This window comes from Silurus meridionalis, chromosome 7, assembly GCF_014805685.1.
Source record: "Silurus meridionalis isolate SWU-2019-XX chromosome 7, ASM1480568v1, whole genome shotgun sequence".
Taxonomy (NCBI): domain Eukaryota; kingdom Metazoa; phylum Chordata; class Actinopteri; order Siluriformes; family Siluridae; genus Silurus; species Silurus meridionalis.
In genome coordinates this window covers 15,231,269-15,250,402 of record NC_060890.1, presented here as the reverse complement: position 1 = coordinate 15,250,402, position 19,134 = coordinate 15,231,269, and the positions used below count along the sequence as shown (strand labels likewise).

General features: G+C 39.1%; 1 protein-coding gene across 4 annotated transcripts in view; it reads right to left on the bottom strand.

Moving 5' to 3' along the window:
* Positions 1-19,134, bottom strand: part of rbfox3a (RNA binding fox-1 homolog 3a) — a 329,833-nt gene that overhangs the window by 263,736 nt on the left and 46,963 nt on the right. For all 4 annotated transcript variants that reach the window (XM_046854387.1, XM_046854391.1, XM_046854384.1 and 1 more), the window contains exon 2: positions 12,110-12,201. The gene's annotated coding sequence lies outside the window, so the exon portion shown is untranslated. The remainder of the gene's footprint in view (positions 1-12,109; positions 12,202-19,134) is intronic.

Genomic DNA, 19,134 nt, shown 5'->3' with positions numbered 1-19,134 from the left:
AAGACCTTCCTCTGCTTCAAACTGACACTGCGCATTTCTTTATGGAATTAGGTAAAAGCTGGCCTGATCTCACCAAAATACCAACTATGCAAAGCGAGTAAACTGGTGTACATCAAGTTTATCAACATCAATTCACATTGACCAGCAACTGTGCATGTATGTCAAACATTTTATATTTAATATTTGCTTGGCTGTCAAATGATTTTACACATCAGTTGTTAAATACTACTTCAGTATTTGTTTACTCTTTCATTACATCAGAATGCAAACACAGAAATTTACATTTTCTTGAGGGACGATGCCAAGATGCGTTAACATGAAAAATAGGCACTTTATGTTGCACGGTAAGCATGAAACACACCTTATTGCAATTTAAATATCCATTCTTGAACTAAATATACTGATAATATTAAGGTATTTTCAGTAATGGAAGGCTGTGTATGATAGGTGTGCTGTATGGCTATGTTCTGCAGGCGAATGCTGTGATTGGTGTTCTAATAAAGATAATGGTGGCCCAGTAGCAGCAGCAACAATCAAGTGTCTTCCTGGAACCTGCTAGACGCCACCAATGTATTTTAATGCCTAGATGAATCTGTTCTCCCCTGTCAACTGTTTAGAAAACATCAGATAAATCAGCTCTGAAGATTGGTCCCTGGACCTGTGCAGAATCTCAATAAAGAGCCTAAACCACAAGCCATGGCCTGAGCCAACTTTACACACATCTCGAATTTTAATACGTAGGTTTCCAATTCTCCTGACGGAGCAGTTCTCGGTCTGTGCTATATATTAGACTTGATTGGTTATCTGTCATGAATTGCAACTGCTTTGATTGCAGTGTGTGGATGTAATTTCTTTTGCTAAATGTGAATCTATCAAAACGTATCAGTGTTTGATAAATTCATGACTGATATTTAGTATTATATCTAGATCAAAAATATTCAGGTTCATGATTTTACAGTGATCCTTACAAAAAGCTTAAAACTCAAATTACCGAGGACATGGTTTCTACCATAGCATAGCATATGTTATGTAGTCATTCATTTGGGTTTTCTCAAAGGATACAAATTCCTGGATGGTACCCGATTCATGTAATTAACGTCCCTGCTACGACTGAAGAATGAGACCTTGAAAAACTATCTTCATTCCCAGACACTATTAGCTAAGGATATGTAGCAGATGCTTTGAAAAGGTGTTAATTGGCATGTCTTGTCACATTATGTCTCCTCACCACTGCAATTGCTCTTTAGGGTTTAAAGTGGCACTTGGGTTGTGCAGACACTCAAACTTTATACATTATCCATTTACCAGTGTGCTTTTCAGGGCACCATTTTTATGGAAATGACCTCCTGAATCATTGAGAGCCTATGTTTCAATGCTAGATTAAAATCCTACTTGTCTGACATAATGTTATGAGCAGTAATCGATACAAATTGTTCTTTTTACCTTTGCTTCTTTTTTATTAATTCAATATTTTACTTATTTTCAGCTTTTCCATTCCAATTTGATATTACACATTTGATTAAGGTTTCTGTAAAGCTGCCTTGAGACACATTTTATTGCTACATGAGCTATATAAATAAATTTGTCCTGACTTGCGGGAAAAATGCACTTTCTTCTTTCCTGCATATAATTTGCAACAAGTCAGATGGGATACCATTAACGTGATCCATATCCTGACACAGAGGTCAGCACAAAGCTTCTCACTGAACCCTATGCCCAAACACACACAAAAAACAGCAGGAGAAGGGTTAGTGAAATCAATCATCTTGTTTTATGAGAGAAAGCATATCCAACATACATGTAGTTATACGGGTCTCTAGGGCTGTCTGGTCTTCAGCTATATAGGTACTGCTTGGATTGATTTGATTGGAAGACAGTGTGTTAAGGGATGAAGTGGCAGGATAATATTAAAATGGAAAAGCCACACTAGGGAGACAGAAGCTAAGTGTGTCTAATCGAGATGAATGAGTCTGTTCCCTCAAGCCTCCCAGCGGATGCGGCTCTACCCGCACCCTCCACACTTCACTCATTAATTACCATGAATTAATGGTTTTATTCACACCAAGTAAATAAAAGATTGTCACCCGACCATGAATTGAGTGCAGCTTTTATTAAATACTGTGAAAATGTCAGCCAGTTAGAGCCAAATTAAAGGTACAAACAGATCAAACTCTATTCCAATCAAAAATAATCTTCATGTTACAAGATTAAATTAGTCACTGCCTGTTCCACCAGGGCTCAAGACATATTGTGTCACTTCACTGTAATTCCTAGATTAGAGATGGCAGTCATTTGTAATGTGATACTATAAACACCTAGAAGACTGTCCCCTCAAGCCATCCCTGTTTCCAACTGATGGATAATACAGTCAGTTTTGTTATATTTTGCAGAGAAGTTACAGGTTCTTTGGTGACTCCTGTAAAAAGCTTTAAGTCCTCTAGTCATTCTTAAAACAAAAATACACATTTATGGCAGTGGTAAGGGGAGAGCTACACTCATCGAAGGGCATGCTATGGATTCTCATCCACATGGACTTAATTTCCCAGTGTCAATATTTACACCAATGCTGTACAATATCCAACAATGCATTACAAGCGATAGGGCACAGGCTTTATCCACTTAACTGCGGCTCAGTCAGTCGCGTTTCAGCTGTCTCTTATTAACACTATTAATCATCCTTTTCAAACCTCATCTGTATGTTGCCGCTCAAGGTTTGTTTATTTGTTTGTATTTTTTTTTTGGTCCGCTAATTACATTTTTGAGTGACAGCCAAAGTAAAGAATGTTTACCGAGTCAGTTTACGTTCGATGCAGAAAAATGTAAATGAGCCAAAGTCAATTTGAAGTCACCCTCAAATACTCGAAGTTTCTTTGTTAATTCCTGATGTATACAAAACAAACTCTTAACTAAATAACCCACTATGTGAATATCATTGTAAAAACATGAATACCTTTAGCAAATCATAACATTATTAGATAGCTATTTATGTCTACATTATCAGAAGAACTGAATCGATAATAATTTATATATTAAGGGTCAACTTGGGGTCACCTTGTCTGTGTGAGATGATGTATTTTTTTAGAGATAATAGACTATGAAGTGTTGATATTAATACTGATCATTACTGCAATATTATCAAACTAGTACTGTAGTGTGAAAATGTAGAAAGTAAAAATAAGATATTTTGCTTGGAATTTAAGATTAATATTGCGAAAACTGCATATATAATTGCATGTGATAGAAGACTGCATATACAGGCAACGTGTAGAACAATGTAGATTATAGAAACTACAAGCAACACAATCAAATTAGACAATATTAGTGATCCTGGTTAAACGATTTAACAAAATAATGTTAAAAATGTGTAAATGTTATTAAGCTTTTAATGCTTATCTTTGTTCACAAAATAAACAGCAAACAGTAAATGAAATACAATAGATCACATTAGATTGTTTTTTGTGGACATTCTAGCGAATAACAATGCAATTACTTAAGCTATTTCCCTTATATTTATTGATTACACATTATGTTAAATTGTGGGGGAGAACTATTTTTTCCCCTACTAAAGAAATAATAAGATAAAATTGGACAAAAACATTGGACAAATTAATAGTTAAATATGTAACAGTATAACCAAGAAGAAATCTATGCTTCGTTTCCACTACTACTGGTAGTACATGTTTACAACAGTCTATAGTAAATATAATTAGAAATAGAGCACAAAATCAAAATGCATGTAAAGAATTTAACACCAAAGTTATCGGAATGTAGAGTCGGCTCTTTTGCACTGAGGGATACCACAAATAACTAATTATGTTTTGTCAGTGACAATAATACAATTTCAATTTAAAAGGCACAAAAAGCTGTTTCCCAGGTTTCTTCTTAGACCATTGAGCTCTAGGATCTATGGGAAGGTATGCTACCTATTTTCTTTTCTGTGTATTTAATAAACACAGGGCTGAATTATGTGAAGAATATTATCAAAACTTGTTTATGAAAGCTCACTGGTTATAGAGTGAACAAATATCAAGAAAATGCATAAGATACATTTTCCATAATGTTTATTTATAATCACATATGATATTTGCTAGAGAATGGAGTTTCACTCAGTCTGATCGATTGACTTAACCCAAAAGGCGCGTTGATTTAAAGATCGCTCACTCACTTTAAATTAAAATTGATGTTCTGCATATCAAATGCTGCTTATTGTTGAATTCCAAAACAAATACACTAGATTAGAACGCACAAACCACAAATGTCTTATATAAATAAACAATACATACATTGGTTTTCTCCGGTTGCCTGACCTGAACACTGAACACTTACTGAGGTCCAAAGGAAAAACATATTTATATAAAAACTGGTTGTATTTATAGAACCATGGCTCTATTTAGCCCACGCAGGCCAAACACTGTGCATACACAGGGCAGCATATTTATGCTTTTGGTCATCATTATTAAGAAATAAAACTTTCCCAGGAATCCAGACAGATATTATAGTACAATGTTTACCGGACCACATTTTGACTTGCAGCAGTACTGTGCCAAAGTTTCCGATTCTGTCTATTTTTAGCATAATTATAATAAAAAAATAAAGTAAATCTAATTAGATAAAGTAATTTATTATAATCATCTATAAACAATATTTCTCTGATATAGAAATGTGTTTAACATCAGTGTCTTGATTGATAGCTAGCTTATTCAGTCATATTAGATAGTTAGCTTTCTAGCGCGTCTGGTTGAGATAAATTATGAACTTAAGTAATGTAACTGAAGTTCTTCTTATTTCGGCTGCCTTTATTAGGGAGCAGATCATCCGTCTCCATACTACTCTGTCCTCTGCATCTGCCTCTTTCAAACCAACTTTGAAAGCATGTCTTCCCTCACCACATCCATAAACCTCCTCCTTGGTCTACCATTTTTCCTTCTTCCTGGTGGCTCCATCCTCAGCATTCTCCTACCGATATACCCCATGTCCCTTCTCTGCACATATCCAAACCATCTCAATCGCGCCTAGCCTACTTTGTCCCCAAAATGTCCTACATGCGCTGTCCTTCTATTAAACTAATTTCTAATCCTGTCCATCCTTGTTGAATAATTCAATTTCACCATAGTATTGTTACAAAAATTGCAATTTACTGTCATTTTGTGAAAGATCTTTTCGCTTAGGTAACCATAAACATTTTCAGTTTAAATCACGTGCTGTTCAAAAATAATCATTTGGAATACATTGTGTTATAACTTGTTTATAGGCATTTACAAAAATTCCATCATACACCATTGAATTAAACCCAGGGAGCACATAATATAGAAGTTACCTACTAGGAATGTCCTATCCATGTGTATCAAACATGATGTGATGTAGCATACACAGGATACACCCTACAGTGAGCCCCAGCTCTTCACTTCCAATAGAGGGGAGGACTACAATGTACCACCCCTCCTTCTCTCCTCCCCCAATCCCCTCCCTGCTACCTATTGCCAGCCAGCCACTGTGCCAGGCCCCCAATGCCCATGGCAGATGGCAGAGTGGGCAGCAGGTATAAGCCTCCTGGCACCACAAACATCTGTTATCATTACCAAATGCTAATTGCCATCAATCAGGACAACACCTCCATGCATTTGTATGCAGGGTTCATAAGTGAAGGTGTCTAAGGAGTAGAGGGAACATAAAAAGTGATGTCTAAATTTGCCCCTGAGCAATGGCACGAGCGTACACTGCAGGAGGCATGACTCAGTTGGCAAAGTGTTCTGCTTGTTAATGTGCAGACTACAAGCAGAACTGTGAGGTACCATTCTGCCTTATCAGAACTGTGTGTCCTTTTGTGTAATGGTATCTGCCCAAAGCACATTCCAGGTTCAGCAGAAAGGATCAATGTGAGGCTGGACAAAATATTGTAGTGTATGTATAAACAAGCATTCTGAATGTGTCCTGATTGATTAATGGGTCACTGCATAAATGTCCCCCTGCCCCATTTTTTTCTTCCTTGCTGATCTTAAACAGCCTGAGGTTAAGATGGAATGAATGAATAACCAAATATTTTAAACTCTATTTTGTCCTCTAAGGTACATTAGAAAGTCTTTTTTTTGTTTGGTTGGGGGGGTGGGCATTGAAAGTAGCCTCTCAGCCTGTACCCATTCTGTGGTGTCAGTTTGCAGGTGGGTGTGGGCTGGCACCATCATCCTGAGCCCTGCGTGCAGGCCCTACACTCCTCAGGAGAGAAAGTGGGCTGACTAAGCAGCACTCTTTTGGATGTGTCGGCCTAAGCTTGTGCCACATTCCACCTGTGCCAACAAAGAGCACTATAGTCGGCGTCTACTCCCCTGCTCCCGCTGCCTGCTCACAGCCGCCCATATGGCACAAGCCCCAGGGGACAGGGCTGCCAATAAGGGAAAAGGGATGAGAATGAATGATGTCAATAATATACCCATGCAGCCCTTCTTTAGGGCAGGGTTCCTCAAGACAACCACACTTTTTTAAATATTACTTCAATAAAACGTATACAGCTTGTGGCATTGCATAAATCCCTGTCAACTCATACTATCTGTAGGCAGTACTCCGGACATCTATATTGGTTTTAGGTATCTCATGTTGTGTTTAATTGAAATGGAATCAGGCAGCATTCTCCCAGCCTTTTTTGTTGAGTCTGGCTCCTGCCAAAGGCACATTTCTGCCCAATTAAATTACTCTCTGCTGTGTGGAAAACTGAGAACGTCAGTCCTCATATTGCGTATTTTGTTGGAACACTCGCATAAAATTTGTTGCCATAAACACTTGTGCTCATAAACATGGGCTCGGTAGCTGTAAAAGGGTGCATAAAATGAGGCTATGAGGACTGCAAACAACACTCTAGTCAGAACATCTGTTAAGTGCCATGCAACAACATGATCCCAAAACACACAACAGGGACTTCATAAACTTCCAATGGTTTAATTGCTCCCAATCAGATTGTCTCTTAAAAAATTAAACAAGCTCACTTTAGAATACAGCTCCACTAGATGATTTACATTACAGCCTCTTGTTCATCAAAAAAGAAATAATCCAGTCTGCCTAAGTGGACAAAATTACTTAAAACAAAAAACCAGCTCAGCACTAAAAGTGATAGATAGACCCATGGAACAAAGTATATGACTAATACAAAAGGTTCTTAGGTTTATATGATGATGCTGTTGTTACTGTAATAATTCTACAAAGTTCCATTCAATCAGGGGATGCACATCTTCATGCAACACAGTCTCACAGCATTTTGTGATATAGTCACAAACTTAATTCTATTGATTTATGTTCATGGACACAAATTTCCCTCTTTTTTCGTGTCACTCAGCACGACTGCCTCTGTCTGCCTCCGTCTCCATTGCAATGGAGGCAGAGGATCACATTTAATGCAGGCAGAAATGCTAAAGGTATTCTTTTTCTCAATTTTTATCATAGAATAAGGCAGATTATATATACGGTAAATATACAGTTTGGGTAAGGGTTATACTGTAATAAATGTGTGTCTCTAATTATTTGCCTAAATTAACCGAGAGAATATATTTACTGTATATTAACTGAAGGAAACCACTGACGATGGTTTATAATAGTGAGTAGGTTACCAAATATAAAGCAATAAAAAAAGGATAAAGTCTCCTGCTTAAATATTGAGTAAAAGCTTAAAGATAAAAAAAAAATCTACAACAAACAAGAAAAACAATACAGTGTCTGTGGTATCTACTGGCAGAAAGAAGAATCTGGCAGAGACAGCAAAAATACTTACTATTGAAATACATAGAATCGTCTTAGTAACATGAAAAAAGATGGAAATTCATGCCTATGAACACAAATCAGAAGATTACATATATCACAAAATACCATGAGACTGGGCTGCTTCATGCTTCATCAAATGCACATTATCAACTTGTGCTTGTTGATATCAAGAACAGCAGCTACGCTAATTCTCTTCTTTACCCATCCCGAGGCATCCTGAGGTTGCGCCAGCTCCAGTCACCTCCCACTTGATTAAGATTATGGACCTTTAAAGAAATAGATGCAAACATCCCGAACCATCTAGAGATGTGCCAGCGCCATTTGGATTCCACCTCATGTGGAGTTTGAACATTGGACCTCTTTAAGTGTTTAAATGCTCTGGCATGAAGAAGCTGTTGTTGGCTCTATGATGATCTCAAATGTTGAGCTATTTTATGAGTTGCTTAGTAGCTCCTGGTTCTGTAACCTAAAATGACTGTATAAGACTGTAGAAAGGACAATACTCATAATCTTATATTCCGGTGCTCATGTTAATTCTCACTCTCTGGTGTTCTGTATTATATTGTACTGTACTGTGTTGACTTTAATCACACTCTTGATATCACCCAAATGAGGATGGGTTCCCCTTTTGAGTCTGGTTCCTCTCAAGGTTTCTTCCTCACAAAATCTAAGGGTGTTTTTCCAGTCTTGGTGGCAATACATTTCATTCATTAAAAAATAAATCTTACCATTAACCTCATGTACAATTAAACATATATTTATAAAATAATATTGTTTAATAAATGAGGTTCCTCTTATTTCAGAGGAAGCCTAAAAATAATGGCAAATTGCAGAAAAAAAAAAAAAAGCATCTTCAAAGCCTGTAGGTGCAATTCAATTTTAATGTGTTTACAGCTCAACACTGAAGCACCAAATGCCAGGGTTTCATTTTTGCCTAATGAGCATTTGGGTTGAGGCGGTATGTTAGATGCACCACATATCCCTATTACACTACATCTGGGAGGCTTTGAATTTTGGAATACAATTAAGAAGGAGAAGAATGGTCACTAAAGACTGACTGTGATTACTGTGGAGGGAAAAAAAAACTATGTTCTATATATATATACAGTACCAAAACAATAATGAACATATTACAAGGTTATCAGGGTTAACAATGAATAGGAGGAAGAATAGTAATTCTTAACTCACAATTTTGTTTCAAATTAACTTTCCTGCCACCTCCATGAATTATAGAGCTGGGTCAGTGTTAAATCAATGGCTTTGGCCAGAAGGAGTTAGAAAATTAAAGAGCAAAAGTGCAGTCAACACTTCCTCTACTCTAAGTCCACAACCTCTCTCTGAGGACAAATGTGGGTGAGGAGTGCCAGCTTCCCGGCACGACTGTGCTAACACAATCACCTTCATCCACATAGACAGGTGACGGCGTCAGCAGTTGGGCTGCCAGTGGAACAGGCTGTTGCTGCAAGCCATACTGAGTGAGTGGGCCTTCATCTTCATGGGCATGTGTATATTGGTGTTTGTATGAGGTTATATAGTTATATCTGTTATTTTGGACATTTAAATTGAGGAATATGCTGAAGAGAATCTACTTGGCAGCAGCGTACTAAGAATGTAGCCTCATGACCAATAACTACACTCTGCATTCAGCAACACATCTGTAGTGTTTAATTGCCGCTATTGCATGAACACATGGCTCAGCAACTCTAGACTAGGCACAGACAGCTACTGACCTGAACAGGGATTATGAAAACACACACACACACACACACACACACACACACACACACACACACACATACATACACACACAATTTTGTTTGTACTGGAAAAACAGCTCATGAATTTAAGTGACATGCACACCTCTAAAGGTTGCCAATGGTGCTCTAAAAAAGCACACATTATTGGAAAACAATGTATACCTCATATTATCCACCCTGAAGGACACACCACTATAGACAGGAGGAATACAAAGTATGAATATTCTTTTTTTTATGAGAAGGAATCATCTGTTTTCTGTACTAGATGGCACATTGAACAAACAAAATGTCTTTGAGAAGCTGTATCATACAGTGTTGCAGTCGGAAAAATCAGGCTGAAAATAAATAACTTTATAAGCACAAAAAAAGAAAAGCAATTCTTGTGACATTTGATACATATATAAAAGAAAAATTATAGATGAGCAAAATATAGTTTCTTTATTAACACTATGTAAAAGCTGACGCACTCTGACAAAACCCAAGTCTCACTGGAAAGCGGTGACTTGATTCAGGAATGACTGACAGGTTTGGCCACTACAGCATTTCAGCTGCAGGTGGCTTCAAGGCTGGCTACTCTAAGAATGGCCAAATGTACACTGAATTTCCTGTTCTGACGGATGCCACTTTAACGGCTTTTAAAAACATGCCGACAGGGCTAGAGGAAATGAATAGGTGTCAGCCTGTCTACTGATGTATAGAGGGCATGTGTCATCTTTTGGCAAGGTTGTGTGAAAATCTAATTTCACACAAACGTAGAACAGGCGTCCATACAACAATGTATTTCCATTCAGCAGTTTCTGGTATGAGTCGAACCCTCCATCACCACCCCAGCACCCTTCTCGAGCTTATCCATCCTTACTATCAGAAGTAAAACTGTCTTCTGCTGTGTCAAAACAGAATATGAAAGCAGTCACACTGAAGACAAAAACAAGGATGAATGAAGTAGAATGGTTTCTTCACATATCTATAATCTAGACTTTGTAAACAATAAAACAATTTTCTATTGAGAAATATATTCCATAATTGTAAAGAACAAGTTTTGTAATCTGCATATACATGCTGTAAGTATCTGTTAAGCCTAGGGTTTTATGTTTGTGTTAATGTTATTATGCCTGTGCATGATAATGTCTGCTTCAATACAAAATGTGCCTGTAGCCTTTCAGCCTTTACTTTGAAACATAGTTTGTTCTGAGAAGCCACCAAAGCACCTATAGAGTACATGTATGATACAAACATCTAAATCATCACTTATACTCTGATGCCCTTAGGAGACTTTTGCTTTTGTATTTTCTCCCTTTCCATCGAGTTGCTATGCTGTCCCTCATGCTGAGCTTGGGAAATGAGCCTCTGTGTGTCGATTTGTCCTGGTCTTCCATCCCGCTGTCCCCCATAGACCACCTGCCTAGGGTAGTCATTGGAGTGCAGCCTGACATACGCTCCCATACAGGGAGGGAACAGTGCCCTCCACAGGCCTTGACCCCCAACCCTAGCTGCCTTAATGGCCACTGGGCAGCCCTACCGTGCCAAGCAGCCAAGCATGGCTCCGAATCACCAGACACAAACACTTGACCAGCATCTTAATGATTTTGTCACCGTTCCATCTCCTGCTCTTTCAGAAACATAAAAATCTTGCCGCAGGCATCGTGCACCCAAGACTTCAACCCTCATGCATTATTTTTGAGAAAAAAGTTATTCTAAAACGTTTTACCACTGCTTAATAGTTAAACCTTACTCTCTCACCCACCACAGTTTAGACATCTAGAGGAATGCTGATTTCTGGAGTCAGTTTAATAAACAATGTCAAACCGATGGGATTTCAGCAATTATGTATGGAATGGTTCACATGTAAACAATGATAATGCTATACACACTGCATATAAACAGTGTTTTCTGAAAGTAAATGCAAGTGGAAGTAAATGCAATTTTTTTTTATAATGTATGCACTTTGTTCAGCACAGCACAGGCTTAGTTAAGCATCTTAAGTGTACTTCTGGATACCTTTACTTTTACACATATTCTTCTGCCTCTAAATAAGCAGTCATATCCTCCTTGGTGTGCACTTTCTTTCGACTGGAGTACACTCTCAGGATGAGGAAAGCAAGTGAAGCTCAGAATTTACTTGCGAAACTAATTCAGAATTGAGAGGAGGACATTTAAATCACAACCAATTCCTAGAAAACTTTCATTATAGCACTGGGAATTGGGGACCTCTCGAAATTATTCCAGGAGGCTCCCAAAAGCTGAAGAATGACTGCCGATTTGAAACCCAAATCAGTCATCCGACCCTAAGTAGTCCTCAGGACCCCCCACTGTTTGTGGCTCGATTTGTGCCTCGCCGTGATTTCACATTGTGCGCTCTTGCAGAAATAACACTGCAAAAGGGAAGTCCCACTTCCATACTCACTCCTATTAATTACAATTATTATACGTTGTTTTTTTTATTAACTAAAACTCCCTAATAAATTCTCTCCACTTCTCAGAGTGCTCTTATTGGTGCTTAAATGTTGTATTAGTGGTTAAATTAGGGTTTGAAAATAATCTGGGATTTCTAATTTAACATTTTCTCTCCATGTTAGAGTGAAAAACACTTAAATTTAGACGCCTACCAGATCAGGAACTTTGTTGTGAACACTGGATGCTCCTCACTGCTTCCTGAAACTAGGATTCAGCTCACAAAATATCTTGACTGGATAATGTTCTGAAAGAAAGAAACAAAAAGGAATTAAAAAAAAAAAAAAGCAATTTGTCAAACTGTTAATAACAAGATGATACATTTGAGTTCCTACTTGTTTTATATGAAGGACATAAAGAGGTCTTTACAGAAAATCATAAAAACTTCCAGGCCATCAGCACTGACCAGTTGTTGACCATACTGTAAGTTCCTTTCCCAGTTGCCACATGGAAACCTGTCATAGGATACATATTAAAGCATACTATGAAGGCACACAAATTGTACAGGGTGCTTTGGATGCAGTAACATAAAATTTTTCCTTCACTTGAACTTGGAAACCCAAACCTGTTCCAGCATGACAATGCCGCTGTGCACAAAGCAAACTCCATAAAGATATGCTTTGCATGGGTTGGAGTGGAAGATCTCCTGCTATAGAGCTATGATCTCAGCCCTATCAAACACCTTTTGGATGAATTGGAATGCTGACTGCACCCCAGGCCACCTCACCTCACCTACATCAGTACCTGACTTTACTAACACCCTTGTGTCTGAATGAGCACAAATCTTAACAAGCACATTCTAAAATGTAGTGGAACATCTTCCCAGAAAAGGGGGAGGGAACTATAAGAGGAAATTGGGACTAAATGTGGAATGCGATGCTCAAAAACCACATACAATACTCATGTCCAGGTGCTGCAAACTTTTATCAACAGAGCGTATTTACCACCATTATTACTGTATGCACCTACACAACACACCTACACACCATAGGGTTCCCTGGTGGTCTAGTGGTTAGGCTTCGGCGCTCTCACTGCCGTGGCCCGGGTTTGATGATGTCAATTTAAGTGGCAACAGTCCTGTTACACGATGATAACGCAACATTTTCTCACACAGGTTTATCTGGTTTGTTTAATATTTAGTATGTTCAAGCTTTAAGTGAATTTTGATTTAAAATCAAATGTCCAAAACTAATTGACATGGGATTAGTAAGTACCTTTAAATAGATGACCATCAGTTGATTTATCTTTCATGTTTAGGTTCTAACATAACCCATTTGTGAAGTTGTTGGGTTAGAGACCTCTTGATAGCCAGCTAGTGACTAAGAGAAGGTGTTTCAAATTCAGTTATATCTGGCAAGCATACGTGATTCAAGCCCTGCTCAAATGATCTGTGTCGTTTTATCTTCTGGAGTGGGTTTAAGCTAGCGTGATAACACTATCCAGTTTGTGCCAGTTTATTTTGTTTTTTTGACAGGCTGGGGAACAAAATACACAGATAACAAAATACTACATGGAAAACACATAAAAACAAGAAAAAAGAAGTGACCAGGAATTTTAGTTTCACTCTACTTCAGAACCAGTTATGGTCAAAACCTTGGTGGAAGCTCTGATGCATGCAGTGTGCTTGGAGATGACATCAGAGCAAACCCTTTTTTAAGCTAACTAGCAAATGTTAGTAGCATATACATTAGCAGCCTTAAAATGAACCTGTGTCATGAACAATGCACATCAATTCACATTATGAAATTTTCTTTTTATTACAAAAATCTTATACTGTAACTTAATAAGGGAGATTAGCTCAAGAGATAACAGAAAAGTTCTCTGTTTTAGGACATGTTGCACATCAGCTGTTTGCGATCTAAACTAGATCACAAAACAGTCTCTTCCCTAACCAAAGCATATATTCTTCCCAGTGCTTCAAGTATCAGCAGCCCTAGGGCAGGTGGCCCCTAAAAACATGATGGCAGCACTGAGAAAAGCTCCACTTTAGCTCCCAGTGTCCGCCCCTTGCTGCTTCCTGGCAGCTCGCGCAATCCCTCTCCTCCAACACAGCATCCAAAAATAAAGACGTTCTCAGAGTTCTGTAATGAACCGTCAAGTTATTCAGCTCCAGGCTGTACACAAAAGATACACACCTCAGCAAAGTCGAAACGACAATACAGGAAAAAGTTCATGGACAGAAAACACTTCCAGTGCAATATTACAAGTTTGATGTAATTGGTAGCCTATAAATGTGTTTAAAAATCTGAAGATTTAGTTATATATATAGTTGCTCTCTCTCTCTCTCTCTCTCTCTCTCTCTCTCTCTCTCTCTCTATATATATATATATATATATATATATATATATATATATATATATATATATATATAAATAAAATTGATTTCATAATTTAACCAAGTGTATAAGGAATATGTAAAAGAATGTTATGCAGACATGTAAGCTGCACAGCATACAAAAGCTATTTGGCTGCTGCTGAGGAGAAATTCTAGTTTAGTATCCCCAAAACACAGATATTTACTACAGAACAGCTAATAACTTCCTAAATCTTGTACATTTCACTTCATCCTGTGCTGTTGTATCACTCCCTCTTGTTTGTCCAAAGAAGAATTAAGATAATACAGACTCAAACCAATTAAAAATTACAACAAAAGCTTGTTTTTTTACAATCCAACATTTATATTTTATTCTTTTAATATCCACAGACACCTGCATACATCCAGACTAAAATCTAATCCAATTAATTTCTTTAAATTCTCCAGCTAAATTATTCATTAAAAATATAACAAACACATTCAGAACAATAACAACAATCATGCATTATGACGTCTCCAGGTTATGTATGTAAGCCTGGTTCCCTGATGGAATTAGACGCTGCGTCAACAACACTTTGGAAACGCTTCCGCGTTGTCCACGCTCTGAATCACGTGTGTAATCAGTCTAATGGAAAGGAGCTTTAGCTGGGAGACGTCACGACCAGGAAGCTATAAAAGCACATGGAGTGAAGCCGGGACTAAAAGGGAAGAAAGCGCTGCAGGGATGCCGACAGTGTGGCCTGGAGGCGCAGCGTATCGTTCCCCTTAGGGAACCAGGATTACATACGTAACCTGGAGATGTTCCCTTTTAGGAACTCGAGCTGCGTCAACAACGCTTTGGGACCAAGAGTCCAATAACACCAGACTGACCAGTCCCTGCCTAGTTTGTAAGAGCTCAGATAGGTCGAAGGACAGAGGGACCAGAAGTGGCACTGGGGTCAAGGTTATAAAACGTTATAAAAAGGTCAGAAGGGTGGCCCAGCCCGCAGAGTTGCAGATGTCATGGAGGGAAACTCCAGAGGATGGGTTTAGTGCGCTCTGACCCCAAAAGTAGCAAGGTGACCAGAGGACTGTGATCGCATCCACAATCCATCTGCTAAGCATCTGCTTGTTTACAGAGAGACCTCTCCTGGAGGGCCATAGCAGATGAAAAGTTGTTCCGACTTTCTCCACAGACTTGTTCTGTGGATGTATATGTCCAGTTCTGCACCGGACACAGTCGGTTTAGCCTTTCCTGGAAAGGAGGATGATAGAATGCTTGGAGACCAACAGGTCCTGGAACGACTGAGGGCTCCTTCGGGAGCAAAATGACACTGGCCATGCCTGGAGAAAACTAAAGAAACTAGGGGCCACAGAGAGGGCATTATATGCTGAAACAGTGGACGCTTAGACTTTGAGGCACTGACCCAACCGGGCAGTTAACTGCATCCAATTGGTGCTGATCGCTCCATACATTGAACTGGCGCCATCTAGCGGCATACAACCTCCTTGGGGAAGGAGCTCTTGATTGGAGAATGTTGTCTACCAATGAGGTAGAAAGACCAGAATCTTAGAGATGTGCCTCTATAGGGGCCACAGCCACAGTCTCCACAACTCTGGGCAGGGGTTGAACTATTGAGCCCCCTGCCTGAGAAAGAACCATGGTCTGCCTGGCCACCGTGGGGCCACCAAGAGGAGATAGACTCCATCCCAGCGAACTTTTCAGAACTCTCGGAAGTAGCATGACGGGGAAAAAGGTTGTACAGGTGTTGATATAAGAGACACATAATGACTTTTAAGGTCTGGCAGGTACTGCTTGTACATCTTGAAGCCGGACCGCTAAGTGCTCTGATTGAGCTAAAATCAACGTTGTGGATGCTTTGAAGTCTCAGAGAAACCAGGGCTGCAACCACACTCTTTGTGAAGGTGCGGGGTGAGATATGCATCCTTCAGATCTAGCATGACAAAACAGTCCTCGGATCTAATTTTAGAGACGACCTGCTTAAGGGTCAGCATCCCTAACCTGAGCCTCATTAGTGAGTGGTTCAGCTGATGTAAATCTAGCATAGGACGCAACCCCCATCCTTTTTGGGAACTTTAAGACTAGGGTGGCGATAGACTGGCCAACGGCCACAGCGGTCTCTTTTGTGGCCTTAAGAGCCAAATGTGTGTGTGTGAGTGTGTGTCTGCACATCTACTGGAAAATAAAAAAGCTTGCATGAAACAATGTGGGATAAATTGGTGTCGAAAACTGACATCCATTCTAGCCAATAGTCATGTTTTTGTTGCATGCTATTTTGAAATGTGATGATATGTTACTTTTGGGAATTTTGCAATATGCTGGGAAAAACAATTCGCCTGTAAAATGAATGCAGGGGTTTCACACATGTCATTTTCTGAACTGTTGCTCATTTTATGACAGTTGCCTGACAACTGCACTGAATGCCTGAGAACGGGCTGGAGAGTGAAGCGAGAGAAATTTCATGTTGTTCTTTAGCAACTCAAGTGGTCTTTATGCTGTGGGGAAAGTGACCAGTACAGTAGAGTTCAGGCACGACTGCATGAGAGCAGGTTTTCTAAAAAGCCTCGAAACTGCACCGGAGAAGCTGTAATTGTTAGGGTGTGAATGTGTGTGGGCGTTGTTGTTTTTTTCCCTCTGGTTTAGGAGGGCAATCTGTTCCATGCCACTGACCACTGCCACAGACTGACATGTTCTCCAGAGATTCTAGCAGCCATGGCACACTTTGACCCCCCACCCCACACATATCCACACATACACACACATTCATCCCCCTCCCTCCAGTATTTCCACCCCCACTTTCCCTCCACCCGACCAGACAGCTGCTAGAGCCCAGTGAAGTGAGACGGCACTGAAAATTTCATTCTCTCAGCTTCTGAAAAAGCTTTGATTCTCGGCATGCAGCTCTCCGTACCTCTGTCCTCATGTAACCTACATGCAGAAACCCACCCTTTCACTGGAGACTGATACAATGTAGTGAAGATAGCATGCTCTTACAGTATAATGGTTGGACCTGACTGGTGACATGAGGAGACAAAAAACATTAGGATTGAATTTAAGAGGGAATTAGATACATCTGCTTTCGCTGCATCAATCCTGTTGCTACTGCAGCTCACAATCATGATAACACTCCACACCTTAACCAGCTTTTCACCTCAGCATGGCCGAGAGGTAAAGACCATATAAATTATCAGGGATTTAAAAATTTGAGCATGGAGAAACATACAAAGGAAAAGCTTGACCCTAAAGCCATAACCCATAAAAAGGCACATGGCATTCTTGGCACCAAATTAATGCAATACACAGTTTTATTAAAAATAAATTAATTAATAATAGTGTGCATAAGTAACATACTTGTTCATAATTAACCAGATTGCTGGAAACTGTCAATATAATAATCAATAAACTTTTTCATAGGTGTAGAAACTTCTCAGCAACATTCAAGAAAAATGGGAGACATGAGCTCATTTTCAAGTGTTGTTGCAAGGGTCTGAATACTCATGTACAAGTGATTTTTCCGGATTTTTTTTTTTATTTAAAAACATTTACAGACATTTCTTGAATTCTGTTTTCACTTTGACATTATGGGGCAGTGTAGAATATTAAGGAAAAAATATAAATTTGAACGATTGTAGTATCATGCTGCAATATATATATGATTATACACAGTAAATTATGGCCTACAGCATAAACCCGTTCATACTAGAGGTCCACAGAAGGACACCTGTTCCTATGTAAAAGCCATAAATAGAATAAATGTGACAAATTAAAACAGTGTTCCCACACAGATGTTAATTGGGTTTTTGTTCCACATGGACAGATATTCCCAACATGATATACGTCTAATCCCATCAAGCCACTGCTATTTGTCCCTTCCAGAGTTGCGTATATAATCTGTAAACCTTAAACATAATTGACAGGGACATGAAAAAAAGTCAGAATAGAAATATGCACCTAATCAAGCAATCATCACTCAGTTTGTTGTGGTCTGAAGAAGAAAATCACAAATTTCTGTTTGCTGCAACTGGCTAATTTGAAATATTTTGTTGTAATGATGTTTCTAATAATAAGTGAATGTATGTTTCACAAGTATCATTGGGTCCTAAAGGTGAAGGAAGTTCAGGTGAGCTTATGTAAGGCCAGGGCCTACTTCCTGGCACACTCTTGATCCGAGTGCATACACAGCCTCTAAAGAGTGAAAAAGCCAAACCCAAGCTCCAACACAATATACACTTATCCTCTACACCAGTGGACCCCAGGCCTCAGACCGGCACCGGTCCGTGGGTCAATTGGTACCAGGCCGCACAGAAAGAATACATAACTTACATTATTTCCGTTTTATTTATTATCTGATTCTGAACAATGTTTAATTTTGGAAAATTACCGGATTCTCTCCGCCACATCTGTCTATGGCTCACTCTTGATGCATGTTAACATGCTTGCCTAGGTCACATGCAGTGTTGGGCAATAACGCGTTACTGTAACACAGTTACTTTTAACAGTAACTAATACTGTAACGTATTACTTTTTAAATAAAATAACTCTGTTACCGTTACCGTTACCGTATGGTGCGTTGTCCGTTACTTTTTTAAATGAATTCATTTTGGCTGAAGTGTAGCCTACAGTCTGACCTGTTTACAGCAGCGACGCATTGTAGGATTGGTGGATGAACCACTGTAAACACGAAGAAGACGCACTGTGGGCGTGTTTCCGTTTATTCAGGTGTGTGCGGCAGTAAAGGCGATTCAAGGCGAGAGCAAGACGAGTTTCTCAAAGTGGAAATATGCTCATTATTTTACTTTAGTTGAGCATAAAGACCTTTTAGTCAAATGTAAGCTGTGTCTTTCTGGTTCGAAAGTTGTGTCTAC